A 23,566-nucleotide genomic window follows, 5' to 3' on the forward strand; every position below is an offset into this window, starting at 1 on the left:
ACGAGTGTGTTAGGGGAGAGAAGGCCCTAGGAGGCCTTCAGGGAGTGGCCTCAGCATAGCAGTGCTCAGGAAAAGGCACTCTCCTTTCTGTAGGCTGCATGCACACTGGAGTTTCTGCTGGAGGCAGAAAGAGGTCAGCTAGGTGATCCATGGCTGAAGGTAAAGCAGAGTGTTTTTCAGTGGAATGATGGCATCATCTGCTGGCTGACAAGCATGGGAGGAGAAGCCTCGCTCAAATGAGTTCCTGAGGAACGTTCCAAGCAGGGGGCACTCTGGCTCCAGAAGCGAGAGAGTCCTGCTTAGGACCTCCTTCTGGCAACAGAGTGGATGCCACGGGCATGTGGTTGGGATGGTGCTCGGAAGCCGCAGGGGAGGTTTGAGGCACCCAATGCTCTGTGGTGACAAATGCTGCTTGTTTGAGCATGCATGAAGTCCTCCAAGGCTTTGGAGTGGGAAAGCTTTCCTTAGCAGAAGGCTTCCTGCCAAGTGCTGCAGGCCTTTCTGGATGGCTCAGCTGCAGCTTCCTTGCAGGCTGCTGGTCCAGGGGCACGTGTCCCCTAGTCCAGAGTGCTGTAGGAGGAATTCCTAGCTAGGGGAAAGCAAGCACATTGTTTCCTTGGCTTCGACTGGCCTGTGCACACAGAGGCCTGCCAGCAGTGAAGACAGTGCAGGTAGCAAGGGGGTGTGGCAGGCAGCTACATGGTGGCAGGGGTCCCGCTTGAAAGTGGGGTTCTGAGTGTTTTGTCCTCAGGCCCCAATGGCCACGTGCACACACAGCCTCTGGACCTGCAGCTTCCGAGCAGTGCAAGTGACACACAGCCACACCCTGGGGTTTTCTTGAATGAAGTGTGCTCCATCGATGTGCTGCTGGCTGGCAGAGGCCGAGGCCAGCACAGGCTCTAGGGAGGCCTGGCTGAGCCTGGGATGGGTCCCGACCTAGCAGTGCCCAGGGCAAGCCTGGGACTGCAGGCCAGGCTGCAGGCTCATTCCAGGTTGGGCCTGCTGCAGAGAGCCTTCAGCTAGGACTTCCAGGTGCCATGCTCAGTGCAGTGGCTTTGGCCTGCAATCCACATGCCTCACTCGGGCCGCCCTGCCTGTCAGAACCACACTCCCTAAAAGTGTGTTCCTGAGGCTGTTGGACCGTTGGGGAAGTGGGGGTCCCCCAGCATGGGAGGTGTGCCTAGAACATTGCTCTGTGTACAAAGAGGATTCCCTGCTCCTCTGGCACTGGGGAGACATTTTCTGCCCCCAGGAGACACTTGGCACACACAGTGTTTCCCCACAGAAAGCAGTGTGAGAAAGAGCCCCCACCAGGGCAGCATGGCACTCTCCCATAGAAGCCCTCCATGCAGCAGGCTATCATGAACTCGCCAGCAGGCCTTTGTGGCTGCAGAGACTGCAGCTCCTCTGGAGGCTCTGGGTCAAATTGCATGCCCCTTTGGGCAAATGAGGCTTGTGGGATGAGGTCCTTGCCAAGAATGGCAAGCAGAATGCTCCTTTCGATGAGACGCATGTGTGGTGAGAGAGGCTTGGCAGCAGAGAAGAAGCAAGAGGGGCAGCCAGGGATGGCATTTGCATGCAGCTTGGAGGCCCCAGATCGCCTGCTGCGCAACCAGGGAATGCCGGCTATGCCCATCAGGTCCCATTCACAAGTGGGCACTAAGCTTCAGGACCTGCCCATCTCCAGCCATGAAACCACAAACAGGCCACACCCTGAGTCCTGCCAAGGGTGATCTTTGCTCCCTGGGTTGGCTGAATGGCACGAGTGTGTTAGGGGAGAGAAGGCCCTAGGAGGCCTTCAGGGAGTGGCCTCAGCATAGCAGTGCTCAGGAAAAGGCACTCTCCTTTCTGTAGGCTGCATGCACACTGGAGTTTCTGCTGGAGGCAGAAAGAGGTCAGCTAGGTGATCCATGGCTGAAGGTAAAGCAGAGTGTTTTTCAGTGGAATGATGGCATCATCTGCTGGCTGAGAAGCATGGGAGGAGAAGCCTCGCTCAAATGAGTTCCTGAGGAACGTTCCAAGCAGGGGGCACTCTGGCTCCAGAAGCGAGAGAGTCCTGCTTAGGACCTCCTTCTGGCAACAGAGTGGATGCCATGGGCATGTGGGTGGGATGGTGCTCAGAAGCCGCAGGGGAGGTTTTAGGCACCCAATGCTCTGTGGTGACAAATGCTGCTTGTTTGAGCATGCATGAAGTCCTCCAAGGCTTTGGAGTGGGAAAGCTTTCCTTAGCAGAAGGCTTCCTGCCAAGTGCTGCAGGCCTTTCTGGATGGCTCAGCTGCAGCTTCCTTGCAGGCTGCTGGTCCAGGGGCACGTGTCCCCTGGTCCAGAGTGCTGTAGGTGGAATTCCTAGCTAGGGGAAAGCAAGCACGTGGTTTCCTTGGCTTCGACTGGCCTGTGCACACAGAGGCCTGCCAGCAGTGAAGACAGTGCAGGTAGCAAGGGGGTGTGGCAGGCAGCTACATGGTGGCAGGGGTCCCGCTTGAAAGTGGGGTTCTGAGTGTTTTGTCCTCAGGCCCCAATGGCCACATGCACACACAGCCTCTGGACCTGCAGCTTCCGAGCAGTGCAAGTGACACACAGCCACACCCTGGGGTTTTCTTGAATGAAGTGTGCTCCATCGATGTGCTGCTGGCTGGCAGAGGCCGAGGCCAGCACAGGCTCTAGGGAGGCCTGGCTGAGCCTGGGATGGGTCCCGACCTAGCAGTGCCCAGGGCAAGCCTGGGACTGCAGGCCAGGCTGCAGGCTAATTCCAGGTTGGGCCTGCTGCAGAGAGCCTTCAGCTAGGACTTCCAGGTGCCATGCTCAGTGCAGTGGCTTTGGCCTGCAATCCACATGCCTCACTCGGGCCGCCCTGCCTGTCAGAACCACACTCCCTAAAAGTGTGTTCCTGAGGCTGTTGGACCGTTGGGGAAGTGGGGATCCCCCAGCATGGGAGGTGTGCCTAGAACATTGCTCTGTGTACAAAGAGGATTCCCTGCTCCTCTGGCACTGGGGAGACATTTTCTGCCCCCAGGAGACACTTGGCACACACAGTGTTTCCCCACAGAAAGCAGTGTGAGAAAGAGCCCCCACCAGGGCAGCATGGCCCTCTCCCATAGAAGCCCTCCATGCAGCAGGCTATCATGAACTCGCCTGCAGGCCTTTGTGGCTGCAGAGACTGCAGCTCCTCTGGAGGCTCTGGGTCAAATTGCATGCCCCTTTGGGCAAATGAGGCTTGTGGGATGAGGTCCTTGCCAAGAATGGCAAGCAGAATGCTCCTTTCGATGAGACGCATGTGTGGTGAGAGAGGCTTGGCAGCAGAGAAGAAGCAAGAGGGGCAGCCAGGGATGGCATTTGCATGCAGCTTGGAGGCCCCAGATCGCCTGCTGCGCAACCAGGGAATGCCGGCTATGCCCATCAGGTCCCATTCACAAGTGGGCACTAAGCTTCAGGACCTGCCCATCTCCAGCCATGAAACCACAAACAGGCCACACCCTGAGTCCTGCCAAGGGTGATCTTTGCTCCCTGGGTTGGCTGAATGGCACGAGTGTGTTAGGGGAGAGAAGGCCCTAGGAGGCCTTCAGGGAGTGGCCTCAGCATAGCAGTGCTCAGGAAAAGGCACTCTCCTTTCTGTAGGCTGCATGCACACTGGAGTTTCTGCTGGAGGCAGAAAGAGGTCAGCTAGGTGATCCATGGCTGAAGGTAAAGCAGAGTGTTTTTCAGTGGAATGATGGCATCATCTGCTGGCTGACAAGCATGGGAGGAGAAGCCTCGCTCAAATGAGTTCCTGTGGAACGTTCCAAGCAGGGGGCACTCTGGCTCCAGAAGCGAGAGAGTCCTGCTTAGGACCTCCTTCTGGCAACAGAGTGGATGCCATGGGCATGTGGGTGGGATGGTGCTCAGAAGCCGCAGGGGAGGTTTTAGGCACCCAATGCTCTGTGGTGACAAATGCTGCTTGTTTGAGCATGCATGAAGTCCTCCAAGGCTTTGGAGTGGGAAAGCTGTGCTTAGCAGAAGGCTTCCTGCCAAGTGCTGCAGGCCTTTCTGGATGGCTCAGCTGCAGCTTCCTTGCAGGCTGCTGGTCCAGGGGCACGTGTCCCCTGGTCCAGAGTGCTGTAGGAGGAATTCCTAGCTAGGGGAAAGCAAGCACGTGGTTTCCTTGGCTTCGACTGGCCTGTGCACACAGAGGCCTGCCAGCAGTGAAGACAGTGCAGGTAGCAAGGGGGTGTGGCAGGCAGCTACATGGTGGCAGGGGTCCCGCTTGAAAGTGGGGTTCTGAGTGTTTTGTCCTCAGGCCACAATGGCCACGCGCACACACAGCCTCTAGACCTGCAGCTTCCGAGCAGTGCAAGTGACACACAGCCACACCCTGGGGTTTTTTGAATGAAGTGTGCTCCATCGATGTGCTGCTGGCTGGCAGAGGCCGAGGCCAGCACAGGCTCTAGGGAGGCCTGAATGAGCCTGGGATGGGTCCCGACCTAGCAGTGCCCAGGGCAAGCCTGGGACTGCAGGCCAGGCTGCAGGCTCATTCCAGGTTGGGCCTGCTGCAGAGAGCCTTCAGCTAGGACTTCCAGGTGCCATGCCCAGTGCAGTGGCTTTGGCCTGCAATCCACATGCCTCAATCGGGCCGCCCTGCCTGTCAGAACCACACTCCCTAAAAGTGTGTTCCTGAGGCTGTTGGACCGTTGGGGTAGTGGGGATCTCCCAGCATGGGAGGTGTGCCTAGAACATTGCTCTGTGTACAAAGAGGATTCCCTGCTCCTCTGGCACTGGGGAGACATTTTCTGCCCCCAGGGGACACTTGGCACACACAGTGTTTCCCCACAGAAAGCAGTGTGAGAAAGAGCCCCCACCAGGGAAGCATGGCACTCTCCCATAGAAGCCCTCCATGCAGCAGGCTATGAATAACTCGCCAGCAGGCCTTTGTGGCTGCAGAGACTGCAGCTCCTCTGGAGGCTCTGGGTCAAATTGCATGCCCCTTTGGGCAAATGAGGCTTGTGGGATGAGGTCCTTGCCAAGAATGGCAAGCAGAATGCTCCTTTCGATGAGACGCATGTGTGGTGAGAGAGGCTTGGCAGCAGAGAAGAAGCAAGAGGGGCAGCCAGGGATGGCATTTGCATGCAGCTTGGAGGCCCCAGATCGCCTGCTGCGCAACCAGGGAATGCCAGCTATGCCCATCAGGTCCCATTCACAAGTGGGCACTAAGCTTCAGGACCTGCCCATCTCCAGCCATGAAACCACACACAGGCCACACCCTGAGTCCTGCCAAGGGTGATCTTTGCTCCCTGGGTTGGCTGAATGGCACGAGTGTGTTAGGGGAGAGAAGGCCCTAGGAGGCCTTCAGGGAGTGGCCTCAGCATAGCAGTGCTCAGGAAAAGGCACTCTCCTTTCTGTAGGCTGCATGCACACTGGAGTTTCTGCTGGAGGCAGAAAGAGGTCAGCTAGGTGATCCATGGCTGAAGGTAAAGCAGAGTGTTTTTCAGTGGAATGATGGCATCATCTGCTGGCTGACAAGCATGGGAGGAGAAGCCTCGCTCAAATGAGTTCCTGAGGAACGTTCCAAGCAGGGGGCACTCTGGCTCCAGAAGCGAGAGAGTCCTGCTTAGGACCTCCTTCTGGCAACAGAGTGGATGCCACGGGCATGTGGTTGGGATGGTGCTCGGAAGCCGCAGGGGAGGTTTGAGGCACCCAATGCTCGGTGGTGACAAATGCTGCTTGTTTGAGCATGCATGAAGTCCTCCAAGGCTTTGGAGTGGGAAAGCTGTGCTTAGCAGAAGGCTTCCTGCCAAGTGCTGCAGGCCTTTCTGGATGGCTCAGCTGCAGCTTCCTTGCAGGCTGCTGGTCCAGGGGCACGTGTCCCCTGGTCCAGAGTGCTGTAGGAGGAATTCCTAGCTAGGGGAAAGCAAGCACATTGTTTCCTTGGCTTCGACTGGCCTGTGCACACAGAGGCCTGCCAGCAGTGAAGACAGTGCAGGTAGCAAGGGGGTGTGGCAGGCAGCTACATGGTGGCAGGGGTCCCGCTTGAAAGTGGGGTTCTGAGTGTTTTGTCCTCAGGCCACAATGGCCACGTGCACACACAGCCTCTGGACCTGCAGCTTCCGAGCAGTGCAAGTGACACACAGCTACACGCTGGGGTCTTCTTGAATGAAGTGTGCTCCATAGATGTGCTGCTGGCTGGCAGAGGCCGAGGCCTGCACAGGACCTAAGGAGGCCTGGCTGAGTCTGAGATGGGTCCCGACCTAGCAGTGCCCAGGGCAAGCCTGGGACTGCAGGCCAGGCTGCAGGCTAATTCCAGGTTGGGCCTGCTGCAGAGAGCCTTCAGCTAGGACTTCCAGGTGCCATGCTCAGTGCAGTGGCTTTGGCCTGCAATCCACATGCCTCACTCGGGCCGCCCTGCCTGTCAGAACCACACTCCCTAAAAGTGTGTTCCTGAGGCTGTTGGACTGTTGGGGAAGTGGGGATCTCCCAGCATGGGAGGTGTGCCTAGAACATTGCTCTGTGTACAAAGAGGATTCCCTGCTCCTCTGGCACTGGGGAGACATTTTCTGCCCCCGGGAGACCCTTGGCACACACAGTGTTTCCCCACAGAAAGCAGTGTGAGAAAGAGCCCCCACCAGGGCAGCATGGCACTCTCCCATAGAAGCCCTCCATGCAGCAGGCTATGAATAACTCGCCAGCAGGCCTTTGTGGCTGCAGAGACTGCAGCTCCTCTGGAGGCTCTGGGTCACATTGCATGTCCCTTTGGGCAAATGAGGCTTGTGGGATGAGGTCCTTGCCAAGAATGGCAAGCAGAATGCTCCTTTCGATGAGACGCATGTGTGGTGAGAGAGGCTTGGCAGCAGAGAAGAAGCAAGAGGGGCAGCCAGGGATGGCATTTGCATGCAGCTTGGAGGCCCCAGATCGCCTGCTGCGCAACCAGGGAATGCCGGCTATGCCCATCAGGTCCCATTCACAAGTGGGCACTAAGCTTCAGGACCTGCCCATCTCCTGCCATGAAACCACACACAGGCCACACCCTGAGTCCTGCCAAGGGTGATCTTTGCTCCCTGGGTTGGCTGAATGGCACGTGTGTGTTAGGGGAGAGAAGGCTCTAGGAGGCCTTCAGGGAGTGGCCTCAGCATAGCAGTGCTCAGGAAAAGGCACTCTCCTTTCTGTAGGCTGCATGCACACTGGAGTTTCTTCTGGAGGCAGAAAGAGGTCAGCTAGGTGATCCATGGCTGAAGGTAAAGCAGAGTGTTTTTCAGTGGAATGATGGCATCATCTGCTGGCTGAGAAGCATGGGAGGAGAAGCCTCGCTCAAATGAGTTCCTGAGGAACGTTCCAAGCAGGGGGCACTCTGGCTCCAGAAGCGAGAGAGTCCTGCTTAGGACCTCCTTCTGGCAACAGAGTGGATGCCACGGGCATGTGGGAGGGATGGTGCTCGGAAGCCGCAGGGGAGGTTTGAGGCACCCAGTGCTTGGTGGTGACAAATTCTGCTTGTTTGAGCATGCATGAAGTCCTCCAAGGCTTTGGAGTGGGAAAGCTGTGCTTAGCAGAAGGCTTCCTGCCAAGTGCTGCAGGCCTTTCTGGATGGCTCAGCTGCAGCTTCCTTGCAGGCTGCTGGTCCAGGGGCACGTGTCCCCTGGTCCAGAGTGCTGTAGGAGGAATTCCTAGCTAGGGGAAAGCAAGCACATTGTTTCCTTGGCTTCGACTGGCCTGTGCACACAGAGGCCTGCCAGCAGTGAAGACAGTGCAGGTAGCAAGGGGGTGTGGCAGGCAGCTACATGGTGGCAGGGGTCCCGCTTGAAAGTGGGGTTCTGAGTGTTTTGTCCTCAGGCCACAATGGCCACGTGCACACACAGCCTCTGGACCTGCAGCTTCCGAGCAGTGCAAGTGACACACAGCCACACCCTGGGGTTTTCTTGAATGAAGTGTGCTCCATCGATGTGCTGCTGGCTGGCAGAGGCCGAGGCCAGCACAGGCTCTAGGGAGGCCTGGCTGAGCCTGGGATGGGTCCCGACCTAGCAGTGCCCAGGGCAAGCCTGGGACTGCAGGCCAGGCTGCAGGCTCATTCCAGGTTGGGCCTGCTGCAGAGAGCCTTCAGCTAGGACTTCCAGGTGCCATGCTCAGTGCAGTGCCTTTGGCCTGCAATCCACATGCCTCACTCGGGCCGCCCTGCCTGTCAGAACCACACTCCCTAAAAGTGTGTTCCTGAGGCTGTTGGACCGTTGGGGAAGTGGGGATCCCCCAGCATGGGAGGTGTGCCTAGAACATTGCTCTGTGTACAAAGAGGATTCCCTACTCCTCTGGCACTGGGGAGACATTTTCTGCCCCCAGGAGACACTTGGCACACACAGTGTTTCCCCACAGAAAGCAGTGTGAGAAAGAGCCCCCACCAGGGAAGCATGGCACTCTCCCATAGAAGCCCTCCATGCAGCAGGCTATGAATAACTCGCCAGCAGGCCTTTGTGGCTGCAGAGACTGCAGCTCCTCTGGAGGCTCTGGGTCAAATTGCATGCCCCTTTGGGCAAATGAGGCTTGTGGGATGAGGTCCTTGCCAAGAATGGCAAGCAGAATGCTCCTTTCGATGAGACGCATGTGTGGTGAGAGAGGCTTGGCAGCAGAGAAGAAGCAAGAGGGGCAGCCAGGGATGGCATTTGCATGCAGCTTGGAGGCCCCAGATCGCCTGCTGCGCAACCAGGGAATGCCAGCTATGCCCATCAGGTCCCATTCACAAGTGGGCACTAAGCTTCAGGACCTGCCCATCTCCAGCCATGAAACCACACACAGGCCACACCCTGAGTCCTGCCAAGGGTGATCTTTGCTCCCTGGGTTGGCTGAATGGCACGAGTGTGTTAGGGGAGAGAAGGCCCTAGGAGGCCTTCAGGGAGTGGCCTCAGCATAGCAGTGCTCAGGAAAAGGCACTCTCCTTTCTGTAGGCTGCATGCACACTGGAGTTTCTGCTGGAGGCAGAAAGAGGTCAGCTAGGTGATCCATGGCTGAAGGTAAAGCAGAGTGTTTTTCAGTGGAATGATGGCATCATCTGCTGGCTGACAAGCATGGGAGGAGAAGCCTCGCTCAAATGAGTTCCTGAGGAACGTTCCAAGCAGGGGGCACTCTGGCTCCAGAAGCGAGAGAGTCCTGCTTAGGACCTCCTTCTGGCAACAGAGTGGATGCCACGGGCATGTGGTTGGGATGGTGCTCGGAAGCCGCAGGGGAGGTTTGAGGCACCCAATGCTCGGTGGTGACAAATGCTGCTTGTTTGAGCATGCATGAAGTCCTCCAAGGCTTTGGAGTGGGAAAGCTGTGCTTAGCAGAAGGCTTCCTGCCAAGTGCTGCAGGCCTTTCTGGATGGCTCAGCTGCAGCTTCCTTGCAGGCTGCTGGTCCAGGGGCACGTGTCCCCTGGTCCAGAGTGCTGTAGGAGGAATTCCTAGCTAGGGGAAAGCAAGCACATTGTTTCCTTGGCTTCGACTGGCCTGTGCACACAGAGGCCTGCCAGCAGTGAAGACAGTGCAGGTAGCAAGGGGGTGTGGCAGGCAGCTACATGGTGGCAGGGGTCCCGCTTGAAAGTGGGGTTCTGAGTGTTTTGTCCTCAGGCCCCAATGGCCACGTGCACACACAGCCTCTGGACCTGCAGCTTCCGAGCAGTGCAAGTGACACACAGCTACACGCTGGGGTCTTCTTGAATGAAGTGTGCTCCATAGATGTGCTGCTGGCTGGCAGAGGCCGAGGCCAGCACAGGACCTAAGGAGGCCTGGCTGAGTCTGAGATGGGTCCCGACCTAGCAGTGCCCAGGGCAAGCCTGGGACTGCAGGCCAGGCTGCAGGCTAATTCCAGGTTGGGCCTGCTGCAGAGAGCCTTCAGCTAGGACTTCCAGGTGCCATGCTCAGTGCAGTGGCTTTGGCCTGCAATCCACATGCCTCACTCGGGCCGCCCTGCCTGTCAGAACCACACTCCCTAAAAGTGTGTTCCTGAGGCTGTTGGACTGTTGGGGAAGTGGGGATCTCCCAGCATGGGAGGTGTGCCTAGAACATTGCTCTGTGTACAAAGAGGATTCCCTGCTCCTCTGGCACTGGGGAGACATTTTCTGCCCCCGGGAGACCCTTGGCACACACAGTGTTTCCCCACAGAAAGCAGTGTGAGAAAGAGCCCCCACCAGGGCAGCATGGCACTCTCCCATAGAAGCCCTCCATGCAGCAGGCTATGAATAACTCGCCAGCAGGCCTTTGTGGCTGCAGAGACTGCAGCTCCTCTGGAGGCTCTGGGTCACATTGCATGTCCCTTTGGGCAAATGAGGCTTGTGGGATGAGGTCCTTGCCAAGAATGGCAAGCAGAATGCTCCTTTCGATGAGACGCATGTGTGGTGAGAGAGGCTTGGCAGCAGAGAAGAAGCAAGAGGGGCAGCCAGGGATGGCATTTGCATGCAGCTTGGAGGCCCCAGATCGCCTGCTGCGCAACCAGGGAATGCCGGCTATGCCCATCAGGTCCCATTCACAAGTGGGCACTAAGCTTCAGGACCTGCCCATCTCCTGCCATGAAACCACACACAGGCCACACCCTGAGTCCTGCCAAGGGTGATCTTTGCTCCCTGGGTTGGCTGAATGGCACGTGTGTGTTAGGGGAGAGAAGGCTCTAGGAGGCCTTCAGGGAGTGGCCTCAGCATAGCAGTGCTCAGGAAAAGGCACTCTCCTTTCTGTAGGCTGCATGCACACTGGAGTTTCTTCTGGAGGCAGAAAGAGGTCAGCTAGGTGATCCATGGCTGAAGGTAAAGCAGAGTGTTTTTCAGTGGAATGATGGCATCATCTGCTGGCTGAGAAGCATGGGAGGAGAAGCCTCGCTCAAATGAGTTCCTGAGGAACGTTCCAAGCAGGGGGCACTCTGGCTCCAGAAGCGAGAGAGTCCTGCTTAGGACCTCCTTCTGGCAACAGAGTGGATGCCACGGGCATGTGGGAGGGATGGTGCTCGGAAGCCGCAGGGGAGGTTTGAGGCACCCAGTGCTTGGTGGTGACAAATTCTGCTTGTTTGAGCATGCATGAAGTCCTCCAAGGCTTTGGAGTGGGAAAGCTGTGCTTAGCAGAAGGCTTCCTGCCAAGTGCTGCAGGCCTTTCTGGATGGCTCAGCTGCAGCTTCCTTGCAGGCTGCTGGTCCAGGGGCACGTGTCCCCTGGTCCAGAGTGCTGTAGGAGGAATTCCTAGCTAGGGGAAAGCAAGCACATTGTTTCCTTGGCTTCGACTGGCCTGTGCACACAGAGGCCTGCCAGCAGTGAAGACAGTGCAGGTAGCAAGGGGGTGTGGCAGGCAGCTACATGGTGGCAGGGGTCCCGCTTGAAAGTGGGGTTCTGAGTGTTTTGTCCTCAGGCCACAATGGCCACGTGCACACACAGCCTCTGGACCTGCAGCTTCCGAGCAGTGCAAGTGACACACAGCCACACCCTGGGGTTTTCTTGAATGAAGTGTGCTCCATCGATGTGCTGCTGGCTGGCAGAGGCCGAGGCCAGCACAGGCTCTAGGGAGGCCTGGCTGAGCCTGGGATGGGTCCCGACCTAGCAGTGCCCAGGGCAAGCCTGGGACTGCAGGCCAGGCTGCAGGCTCATTCCAGGTTGGGCCTGCTGCAGAGAGCCTTCAGCTAGGACTTCCAGGTGCCATGCTCAGTGCAGTGCCTTTGGCCTGCAATCCACATGCCTCACTCGGGCCGCCCTGCCTGTCAGAACCACACTCCCTAAAAGTGTGTTCCTGAGGCTGTTGGACCGTTGGGGAAGTGGGGATCCCCCAGCATGGGAGGTGTGCCTAGAACATTGCTCTGTGTACAAAGAGGATTCCCTACTCCTCTGGCACTGGGGAGACATTTTCTGCCCCCAGGAGACACTTGGCACACACAGTGTTTCCCCACAGAAAGCAGTGTGAGAAAGAGCCCCCACCAGGGAAGCATGGCACTCTCCCATAGAAGCCCTCCATGCAGCAGGCTATCATGAACTCGCCAGCAGGCCTTTGTGGCTGCAGAGACTGCAGCTCCTCTGGAGGCTCTGGGTCAAATTGCATGCCCCTTTGGGCAAATGAGGCTTGTGGGATGAGGTCCTTGCCAAGAATGGCAAGCAGAATGCTCCTTTCGATGAGACGCATGTGTGGTGAGAGAGGCTTGGCAGCAGAGAAGAAGCAAGAGGGGCAGCCAGGGATGGCATTTGCATGCAGCTTGGAGGCCCCAGATCGCCTGCTGCGCAACCAGGGAATGCCGGCTATGCCCATCAGGTCCCATTCACAAGTGGGCACTAAGCTTCAGGACCTGCCCATCTCCTGCCATGAAACCACACACAGGCCACACCCTGAGTCCTGCCAAGGGTGATCTTTGCTCCCTGGGTTGGCTGAATGGCACGAGTGTGTTAGGGGAGAGAAGGCCCTAGGAGGCCTTCAGGGAGTGGCCTCAGCATAGCAGTGCTCAGGAAAAGGCACTTTCCTTTCTGTAGGCTGCATGCACACTGGAGTTTCTGCTGGAGGCAGAAAGAGGTCAGCTAGGTGATCCATGGCTGAAGGTAAAGCAGAGTGTTTTTCAGTGGAATGATGGCATCATCTGCTGGCTGACAAGCATGGGAGGAGAAGCCTCGCTCAAATGAGTTCCTGAGGAACGTTCCAAGCAGGGGGCACTCTGGCTCCAGAAGCGAGAGAGTCCTGCTTAGGACCTCCTTCTGGCAACAGAGTGGATGCCATGGGCATGTGGGTGGGATGGTGCTCAGAAGCCGCAGGGGAGGTTTGAGGCACCCAATGCTCTGTGGTGACAAATGCTGCTTGTTTGAGCATGCATGAAGTCCTCCAAGGCTTTGGAGTGGGAAAGCTGTGCTTAGCAGAAGGCTTCCTGCCAAGTGCTGCAGGCCTTTCTGGATGGCTCAGCTGCAGCTTCCTTGCAGGCTGCTGGTCCAGGGGCACGTGTCCCCTGGTCCAGAGTGCTGTAGGAGGAATTCCTAGCTAGGGGAAAGCAAGCACGTGGTTTCCTTGGCTTCGACTGGCCTGTGCACACAGAGGCCTGCCAGCAGTGAAGACAGTGCAGGTAGCAAGGGGGTGTGGCAGGCAGCTACATGGTGGCAGGGGTCCCGCTTGAAAGTGGGGTTCTGAGTGTTTTGTCCTCAGGCCACAATGGCCACGCGCACACACAGCCTCTGGACCTGCAGCTTCCGAGCAGTGCAAGTGACACACAGCCACACCCTGGGCTTTTCTTGAATGAAGTGTGCTCCATCGATGTGCTGCTGGCTGGCAGAGGCCGAGGCCAGCACAGGCCCTAGGGAGGCCTGGCTGAGCCTGGGATGGGTCCCGACCTAGCAGTGCCCAGGGCAAGCCTGGGACTGCAGGCCAGGCTGCAGGCTCATTCCAGGTTGGGCCTGCTGCAGAGAACCTTCAGCTAGGACTTCCAGGTGCCATGCTCAGTGCAGTGGCTTTGGCCTGCAAACCACATGCCTCACTCGGGCCGCCCTGCCTGTCAGAACCACACTCCCTAAAAGTGTGTTCCTGAGGCAGTTGGACCATTGAGGAAGTGGGGATCTCGCAGCATGGGAGGTGTGCCTAGAACATTGCTCTGTGTACAAAGAGGATTCCCTACTCCTCTGGCACTGGGGAGACATTTTCTGCCCCCAGGAGACACTTGGCACACACAGTGTTTCCCCACAGAAAGCAGTGTGAGAAAGAGCCCCCACCAGGGAAGCATGGCACTCTCCCATAGAAGCCCTCCATGCAGCAGGCTATCATGAACTCGCCTGCAGGCCTTTGTGGCTGCAGAGACTGCAGCTCCTCTGGAGGCTCTGGGTCAAATTGCATGCCCCTTTGGGCAAATGAGGCTTGTGGGATGAGGTCCTTGCCAAGAATGGCAAGCAGAATGCTCCTTTCGATGAGACGCATGTGTGGTGAGAGAGGCTTGGCAGCAGAGAAGAAGCAAGAGGGGCAGCCAGGGATGGCATTTGCATGCAGCTTGGAGGCCCCAGATCGCCTGCTGCGCAACCAGGGAATGCCGGCTATGCCCATCAGGTCCCATTCACAAGTGGGCACTGAGCTTCAGGACCTGCCCATCTCTAGCCATGAAACCACACACAGGCCACACCCTGAGTCCTGCCAAGGGTGATCTTTGCTCCCTGGGTTGGCAGAATGGCACGACTGTGTTAGCGGAGAGAAGGCCCTAGGAGGCCTTCAGGGAGTGGCCTCAGCATAGCAGTGCTCAGGAAAAGGCACTCTCCTTTCTGTAGGCTGCATGCACACTGGAGTTTCTGCTGGAGGCAGAAAGAGGTCAGCTAGGTGATCCATGGCTGAAGGTAAAGCAGAGTGTTTTTCAGTGGAATGATGGCATCATCTGCTGGCTGACAAGCATGGGAGGAGAAGCCTCGCTCAAATGAGTTCCTGAGGAACGTTCCAAGCAGGGGGCACTCTGGCTCCAGAAGCGAGAGAGTCCTGCTTAGGACCTCCTTCTGGCAACAGAGTGGATGCCACGGGCATGTGCGTGGGATGCTGCTCGGAAGCTGAAGGGGAGGTTTGAGGCACCCAATGCTCTGTGGTGACAAACGCTGCTTGTCCGAGCATGCATGAAGTCCTCCAAGGCTTTGGAGTGGGAAAGCTTTCCTTAGCAGAAGGCTTCCTGCCAAGTGCTGCAGGCCTTTCTGGATGGCTCAGCTGCAGCTTCCTTGCAGGCTGCTGGTCCAGGGGCACGTGTCCCCTGGTCCAGAGTGCTGTAGGAGGAATTCCTAGCTAGGGGAAAGCAAGCACGTGGTTTCCTTGGCTTCGACTGGCCTGTGCACACAGAGGCCTGCCAGCAGTGAAGACAGTGCAGGTAGCAAGGGGGTGTGGCAGGCAGCTACATGGTGGCAGGGGTCCCGCTTGAAAGTGGGGTTCTGAGTGTTTTGTCCTCAGGCCACAATGGCCACGTGCACACACAGCCTCTGGACCTGCAGCTTCCGAGCAGTGCAAGTGACACACAGCCACACCCTGGGGTTTTCTTGAATGAAGTGTGCTCCATCGATGTGCTGCTGGCTGGCAGAGGCCGAGGCCAGCACAGGCTCTAGGGAGGCCTGGCTGAGCCTGGGATGGGTCCCGACCTAGCAGTGCCCAGGGCAAGCCTGGGACTGCAGGCCAGGCTGCAGGCTCATTCCAGGTTGGGCCTGCTGCAGAGAGCCTTCAGCTAGGACTTCCAGGTGCCATGCTCAGTGCAGTGCCTTTGGCCTGCAATCCACATGCCTCACTCGGGCCGCCCTGCCTGTCAGAACCACACTCCCTAAAAGTGTGTTCCTGAGGCTGTTGGACCGTTGGGGAAGTGGGGATCCCCCAGCATGGGAGGTGTGCCTAGAACATTGCTCTGTGTACAAAGAGGATTCCCTGCTCCTCTGGCACTGGGGAGACATTTTCTGCCCCCAGGAGACACTTGGCACACACAGTGTTTCCCCACAGAAAGCAGTGTGAGAAAGAGCCCCCACCAGGGCAGCATGGCCCTCTCCCATAGAAGCCCTCCATGCAGCAGGCTATCATGAACTCGCCTGCAGGCCTTTGTGGCTGCAGAGACTGCAGCTCCTCTGGAGGCTCTGGGTCAAATTGCATGCCCCTTTGGGCAAATGAGGCTTGTGGGATGAGGTCCTTGCCAAGAATGGCAAGCAGAATGCTCCTTTCGATGAGACGCATGTGTGGTGAGAGAGGCTTGGCAGCAGAGAAGAAGCAAGAGGGGCAGCCAGGGATGGCATTTGCATGCAGCTTGGAGGCCCCAGATCGCCTGCTGCGCAACCAGGGAATGCCGGCTATGCCCATCAGGTCCCATTCACAAGTGGGCACTAAGCTTCAGGACCTGCCCATCTCCAGCCATGAAACCACAAACAGGCCACACCCTGAGTCCTGCCAAGGGTGATCTTTGCTCCCTGGGTTGGCTGAATGGCACGAGTGTGTTAGGGGAGAGAAGGCCCTAGGAGGCCTTCAGGGAGTGGCCTCAGCATAGCAGTGCTCAGGAAAAGGCACTCTCCTTTCTGTAGGCTGCATGCACACTGGAGTTTCTGCTGGAGGCAGAAAGAGGTCAGCTAGGTGATCCATGGCTGAAGGTAAAGCAGAGTGTTTTTCAGTGGAATGATGGCATCATCTGCTGGCTGACAAGCATGGGAGGAGAAGCCTCGCTCAAATGAGTTCCTGAGGAACGTTCCAAGCAGGGGGCACTCTGGCTCCAGAAGCGAGAGAGTCCTGCTTAGGACCTCCTTCTGGCAACAGAGTGGATGCCATGGGCATGTGGGTGGGATGGTGCTCAGAAGCCGCAGGGGAGGTTTTAGGCACCCAATGCTCTGTGGTGACAAATGCTGCTTGTTTGAGCATGCATGAAGTCCTCCAAGGCTTTGGAGTGGGAAAGCTGTGCTTAGCAGAAGGCTTCCTGCCAAGTGCTGCAGGCCTTTCTGGATGGCTCAGCTGCAGCTTCCTTGCAGGCTGCTGGTCCAGGGGCACGTGTCCCCTGGTCCAGAGTGCTGTAGGAGGAATTCCTAGCTAGGGGAAAGCAAGCACGTGGTTTCCTTGGCTTCGACTGGCCTGTGCACACAGAGGCCTGCCAGCAGTGAAGACAGTGCAGGTAGCAAGGGGGTGTGGCAGGCAGCTACATGGTGGCAGGGGTCCCGCTTGAAAGTGGGGTTCTGAGTGTTTTGTCCTCAGGCCACAATGGCCACGCGCACACACAGCCTCTAGACCTGCAGCTTCCGAGCAGTGCAAGTGACACACAGCCACACCCTGGGGTTTTTTGAATGAAGTGTGCTCCATCGATGTGCTGCTGGCTGGCAGAGGCCGAGGCCAGCACAGGCTCTAGGGAGGCCTGAATGAGCCTGGGATGGGTCCCGACCTAGCAGTGCCCAGGGCAAGCCTGGGACTGCAGGCCAGGCTGCAGGCTCATTCCAGGTTGGGCCTGCTGCAGAGAACCTTCAGCTAGGACTTCCAGGTGCCATGCTCAGTGCAGTGGCTTTGGCCTGCAAACCACATGCCTCACTCGGGCCGCCCTGCCTGTCAGAACCACACTCCCTAAAAGTGTGTTCCTGAGGCAGTTGGACCATTGAGGAAGTGGGGATCTCGCAGCATGGGAGGTGTGCCTAGAACATTGCTCTGTGTACAAAGAGGATTCCCTACTCCTCTGGCACTGGGGAGACATTTTCTGCCCCCAGGAGACACTTGGCACACACAGTGTTTCCCCACAGAAAGCAGTGTGAGAAAGAGCCCCCACCAGGGAAGCATGGCACTCTCCCATAGAAGCCCTCCATGCAGCAGGCTATCATGAACTCGCCTGCAGGCCTTTGTGGCTGCAGAGACTGCAGCTCCTCTGGAGGCTCTGGGTCAAATTGCATGCCCCTTTGGGCAAATGAGGCTTGTGGGATGAGGTCCTTGCCAAGAATGGCAAGCAGAATGCTCCTTTCGATGAGACGCATGTGTGGTGAGAGAGGCTTGGCAGCAGAGAAGAAGCAAGAGGGGCAGCCAGGGATGGCATTTGCATGCAGCTTGGAGGCCCCAGATCGCCTGCTGCGCAACCAGGGAATGCCGGCTATGCCCATCAGGTCCCATTCACAAGTGGGCACTGAGCTTCAGGACCTGCCCATCTCCTGCCATGAAACCACACACAGGCCACACCCTGAGTCCTGCCAAGGGTGATCTTTGCTCCCTGGGTTGGCAGAATGGCACGACTGTGTTAGCGGAGAGAAGGCCCTAGGAGGCCTTCAGGGAGTGGCCTCAGCATAGCAGTGCTCAGGAAAAGGCACTCTCCTTTCTGTAGGCTGCATGCACACTGGAGTTTCTGCTGGAGGCAGAAAGAGGTCAGCTAGGTGATCCATGGCTGAAGGTAAAGCAGAGTGTTTTTCAGTGGAATGATGGCATCATCTGCTGGCTGACAAGCATGGGAGGAGAAGCCTCGCTCAAATGAGTTCCTGAGGAACGTTCCAAGCAGGGGGCACTCTGGCTCCAGAAGCGAGAGAGTCCTGCTTAGGACCTCCTTCTGGCAACAGAGTGGATGCCACGGGCATGTGCGTGGGATGCTGCTCGGAAGCTGAAGGGGAGGTTTGAGGCACCCAATGCTCTGTGGTGACAAACGCTGCTTGTCCGAGCATGCATGAAGTCCTCCAAGGCTTTGGAGTGGGAAAGCTTTCCTTAGCAGAAGGCTTCCTGCCAAGTGCTGCAGGCCTTTCTGGATGGCTCAGCTGCAGCTTCCTTGCAGGCTGCTGGTCCAGGGGCACGTGTCCCCTGGTCCAGAGTGCTGTAGGAGGAATTCCTAGCTAGGGGAAAGCAAGCACGTGGTTTCCTTGGCTTCGACTGGCCTGTGCACACAGAGGCCTGCCAGCAGTGAAGACAGTGCAGGTAGCAAGGGGGTGTGGCAGGCAGCTACATGGTGGCAGGGGTCCCGCTTGAAAGTGGGGTTCTGAGTGTCTTGTCCTCAGGCCCCAATGGCCACGTGCACACACAGCCTCTGGACCTGCAGCTTCCGAGCAGTGCAAGTGACACACAGCCACACCCTGGGGTTTTCTTGAATGAAGTGTGCTCCATCGATGTGCTGCTGGCTGGCAGAGGCCGAGGCCAGCACAGGCTCTAGGGAGGCCTGGCTGAGCCTGGGATGGGTCCCGACCTAGCAGTGCCCAGGGCAAGCCTGGGACTGCAGGCCAGGCTGCAGGCTCATTCCAGGTTGGGCCTGCTGCAGAGAGCCTTCAGCTAGGACTTCCAGGTGCCATGCTCAGTGCAGTGGCTTTGGCCTGCAATCCACATGCCTCACTCGGGCCGCCCTGCCTGTCAGAACCACACTCCCTAAAAGTGTGTTCCTGAGGCTGTTGGACCGTTGGGGAAGTGGGGATCCCCCAGCATGGGAGGTGTGCCTAGAACATTGCTCTGTGTACAAAGAGGATTCCCTGCTCCTCTGGCACTGGGGAGACATTTTCTGCCCCCAGGAGACACTTGGCACACACAGTGTTTCCCCACAGAAAGCAGTGTGAGAAAGAGCCCCCACCAGGGCAGCATGGCCCTCTCCCATAGAAGCCCTCCATGCAGCAGGCTATCATGAACTCGCCTGCAGGCCTTTGTGGCTGCAGAGACTGCAGCTCCTCTGGAGGCTCTGGGTCAAATTGCATGCCCCTTTGGGCAAATGAGGCTTGTGGGATGAGGTCCTTGCCAAGAATGGCAAGCAGAATGCTCCTTTCGATGAGACGCATGTGTGGTGAGAGAGGCTTGGCAGCAGAGAAGAAGCAAGAGGGGCAGCCAGGGATGGCATTTGCATGCAGCTTGGAGGCCCCAGATCGCCTGCTGCGCAACCAGGGAATGCCGGCTATGCCCATCAGGTCCCATTCACAAGTGGGCACTAAGCTTCAGGACCTGCCCATCTCCAGCCATGAAACCACAAACAGGCCACACCCTGAGTCCTGCCAAGGGTGATCTTTGCTCCCTGGGTTGGCTGAATGGCACGAGTGTGTTAGGGGAGAGAAGGCCCTAGGAGGCCTTCAGGGAGTGGCCTCAGCATAGCAGTGCTCAGGAAAAGGCACTCTCCTTTCTGTAGGCTGCATGCACACTGGAGTTTCTGCTGGAGGCAGAAAGAGGTCAGCTAGGTGATCCATGGCTGAAGGTAAAGCAGAGTGTTTTTCAGTGGAATGATGGCATCATCTGCTGGCTGACAAGCATGGGAGGAGAAGCCTCGCTCAAATGAGTTCCTGAGGAACGTTCCAAGCAGGGGGCACTCTGGCTCCAGAAGCGAGAGAGTCCTGCTTAGGACCTCCTTCTGGCAACAGAGTGGATGCCATGGGCATGTGGGTGGGATGGTGCTCAGAAGCCGCAGGGGAGGTTTTAGGCACCCAATGCTCTGTGGTGACAAATGCTGCTTGTTTGAGCATGCATGAAGTCCTCCAAGGCTTTGGAGTGGGAAAGCTGTGCTTAGCAGAAGGCTTCCTGCCAAGTGCTGCAGGCCTTTCTGGATGGCTCAGCTGCAGCTTCCTTGCAGGCTGCTGGTCCAGGGGCACGTGTCCCCTGGTCCAGAGTGCTGTAGGAGGAATTCCTAGCTAGGGGAAAGCAAGCACGTGGTTTCCTTGGCTTCGACTGGCCTGTGCACACAGAGGCCTGCCAGCAGTGAAGACAGTGCAGGTAGCAAGGGGGTGTGGCAGGCAGCTACATGGTGGCAGGGGTCCCGCTTGAAAGTGGGGTTCTGAGTGTTTTGTCCTCAGGCCACAATGGCCACGCGCACACACAGCCTCTAGACCTGCAGCTTCCGAGCAGTGCAAGTGACACACAGCCACACCCTGGGGTTTTTTGAATGAAGTGTGCTCCATCGATGTGCTGCTGGCTGGCAGAGGCCGAGGCCAGCACAGGCTCTAGGGAGGCCTGAATGAGCCTGGGATGGGTCCCGACCTAGCAGTGCCCAGGGCAAGCCTGGGACTGCAGGCCAGGCTGCAGGCTCATTCCAGGTTGGGCCTGCTGCAGAGAGCCTTCAGCTAGGACTTCCAGGTGCCATGCCCAGTGCAGTGGCTTTGGCCTGCAATCCACATGCCTCAATCGGGCCGCCCTGCCTGTCAGAACCACACTCCCTAAAAGTGTGTTCCTGAGGCTGTTGGACCGTTGGGGTAGTGGGGATCTCCCAGCATGGGAGGTGTGCCTAGAACATTGCTCTGTGTACAAAGAGGATTCCCTGCTCCTCTGGCACTGGGGAGACATTTTCTGCCCCCAGGGGACACTTGGCACACACAGTGTTTCCCCACAGAAAGCAGTGTGAGAAAGAGCCCCCACCAGGGAAGCATGGCACTCTCCCATAGAAGCCCTCCATGCAGCAGGCTATGAATAACTCGCCAGCAGGCCTTTGTGGCTGCAGAGACTGCAGCTCCTCTGGAGGCTCTGGGTCAAATTGCATGCCCCTTTGGGCAAATGAGGCTTGTGGGATGAGGTCCTTGCCAAGAATGGCAAGCAGAATGCTCCTTTCGATGAGACGCATGTGTGGTGAGAGAGGCTTGGCAGCAGAGAAGAAGCAAGAGGGGCAGCCAGGGATGGCATTTGCATGCAGCTTGGAGGCCCCAGATCGCCTGCTGCGCAACCAGGGAATGCCGGCTATGCCCATCAGGTCCCATTCACAAGTGGGCACTAAGCTTCAGGACCTGCCCATCTCCTGCCATGAAACCACACACAGGCCACACCCTGAGTCCTGCCAAGGGTGATCTTTGCTCCCTGGGTTGGCTGAATGGCACGTGTGTGTTAGGGGAGAGAAGGCTCTAGGAGGCCTTCAGGGAGTGGCCTCAGCATAGCAGTGCTCAGGAAAAGGCACTCTCCTTTCTGTAGGCTGCATGCACACTGGAGTTTCTTCTGGAGGCAGAAAGAGGTCAGCTAGGTGATCCATGGCTGAAGGTAAAGCAGAGTGTTTTTCAGTGGAATGATGGCATCATCTGCTGGCTGAGAAGCATGGGAGGAGAAGCCTCGCTCAAATGAGTTCCTGAGGAACGTTCCAAGCAGGGGGCACTCTGGCTCCAGAAGCGAGAGAGTCCTGCTTAGGACCTCCTTCTGGCAACAGAGTGGATGCCACGGGCATGTGGGAGGGATGGTGCTCGGAAGCCGCAGGGGAGGTTTGAGGCACCCAGTGCTTGGTGGTGACAAATTCTGCTTGTTTGAGCATGCATGAAGTCCTCCAAGGCTTTGGAGTGGGAAAGCTTTCCTTAGCAGAAGGCTTCCTGCCAAGTGCTGCAGGCCTTTCTGGATGGCTCAGCTGCAGCTTCCTTGCAGGCTGCTGGTCCAGGGGCACGTGTCCCCTGGTCCAGAGTGCTGTAGGAGGAATTCCTAGCTAGGGGAAAGCAAGCACGTGGTTTCCTTGGCTTCGACTGGCCTGTGCACACAGAGGCCTGCCAGCAGTGAAGACAGTGCAGGTAGCAAGGGGGTGTGGCAGGCAGCTACATGGTGGCAGGGGTCCCGCTTGAAAGTGGGGTTCTGAGTGTTTTGTCCTCAGGCCACAATGGCCACGTGCACACACAGCCTCTGGACCTGCAGCTTCCGAGCAGTGCAAGTGACACACAGCCACACCCTGGGGTTTTCTTGAATGAAGTGTGCTCCATCGATGTGCTGCTGGCTGGCAGAGGCCGAGGCCAGCACAGGCTCTAGGGAGGCCTGGCTGAGCCTGGGATGGGTCCCGACCTAGCAGTGCCCAGGGCAAGCCTGGGACTGCAGGCCAGGCTGCAGGCTCATTCCAGGTTGGGCCTGCTGCAGAGAGCCTTCAGCTAGGACTTCCAGGTGCCATGCTCAGTGCAGTGCCTTTGGCCTGCAATCCACATGCCTCACTCGGGCCGCCCTGCCTGTCAGAACCACACTCCCTAAAAGTGTGTTCCTGAGGCTGTTGGACCGTTGGGGAAGTGGGGATCCCCCAGCATGGGAGGTGTGCCTAGAACATTGCTCTGTGTACAAAGAGGATTCCCTACTCCTCTGGCACTGGGGAGACATTTTCTGCCCCCAGGAGACACTTGGCACACACAGTGTTTCCCCACAGAAAGCAGTGTGAGAAAGAGCCCCCACCAGGGAAGCATGGCACTCTCCCATAGAAGCCCTGAATGCAGCAGGCTATCATGAACTCCCCTGCAGGCCTTTTTGGCTGCAGAGACTGCAGCTCCTCTGGAGGCTCTGGGTCACATTGCATGCCCCTTTGGGCAAATGAGGCTTGTGGGATGAGGTCCTTGCCAAGAATGGCAAGCAGAATGCTCCTTTCGATGAGACGCATGTGTGGTGAGAGAGGCTTGGCAGCAGAGAAGAAGCAAGAGTGGCAGCCAGGGATGGCATTTGCATGCAGCTTGGAGGCCCCAGATCGCCTGCTGCGCAACCAGGGAATGCCGGCTATGCCCATCAGGTCCCATTCACAAGTGGGCACTAAGCTTCAGGACCTGCCCATCTCCTGCCATGAAACCACACTCAGGCCACACCCTGAGTCCTGCCAAGGGTGACCTTTGCTCCCTGGGTTGGCTGAATGACACGAGTGTGTTAGGGGAGAGAAGGCCCTAGGAGGCCTTCAGGGAGTGGCCTCAGCATAGCAGTGCTCAGGAAAAGGCACTCTCCTTTCTGTAGGCTGCATGCACACTGGAGTTTCTGCTGGAGGCAGAAAGAGGTCAGCTAGGTGATCCATGGCTGAAGGTAAAGCAGAGTGTTTCTCAGTGGAATGATGGCATCATCTGCTGGCTGACAAGCATGGGAGGAGAAGCCTCGCTCAAATGAGTTCCTGAGGAACGTTCCAAGCAGGGGGCACTCTGGCTCCAGAAGCGAGAGAGTCCTGCTTAGGACCTCCTTCTGGCAACAGAGTGGATGCCACGGGCATGTGGGTCGGATGGTGCTTGGAAGCCGCAGGGGAGGTTTGAGGCACCCAATGCTCTGTGGTGACAAATGCTGCTTGTTTGAGCATGCATGAAGTCCTCCAAGGCTTTGGAGTGGGAAAACTGTGCTTAGCAGAAGGCTTCCTGCCAAGTGCTGCAGGCCTTTCTGGATGGCTCAGCTGCAGCTTCCTTGCAGGCTGCTGGTCCAGGGGCACGTGTCCCCTGGTCCAGAGTGCTGTAGGAGGAATTCCTAGCTAGGGGAAAGCAAGCACGTGGTTTCCTTGGCTTCGACTGGCCTGTGCACACAGAGGCCTGCCAGCAGTGAAGACAGAGCAGGTAGC

The sequence above is a fragment of the Hippopotamus amphibius genome, chromosome 5 (assembly GCF_030028045.1).
Source record: "Hippopotamus amphibius kiboko isolate mHipAmp2 chromosome 5, mHipAmp2.hap2, whole genome shotgun sequence".
NCBI classification, from domain to species: Eukaryota; Metazoa; Chordata; class Mammalia; order Artiodactyla; family Hippopotamidae; genus Hippopotamus; species Hippopotamus amphibius.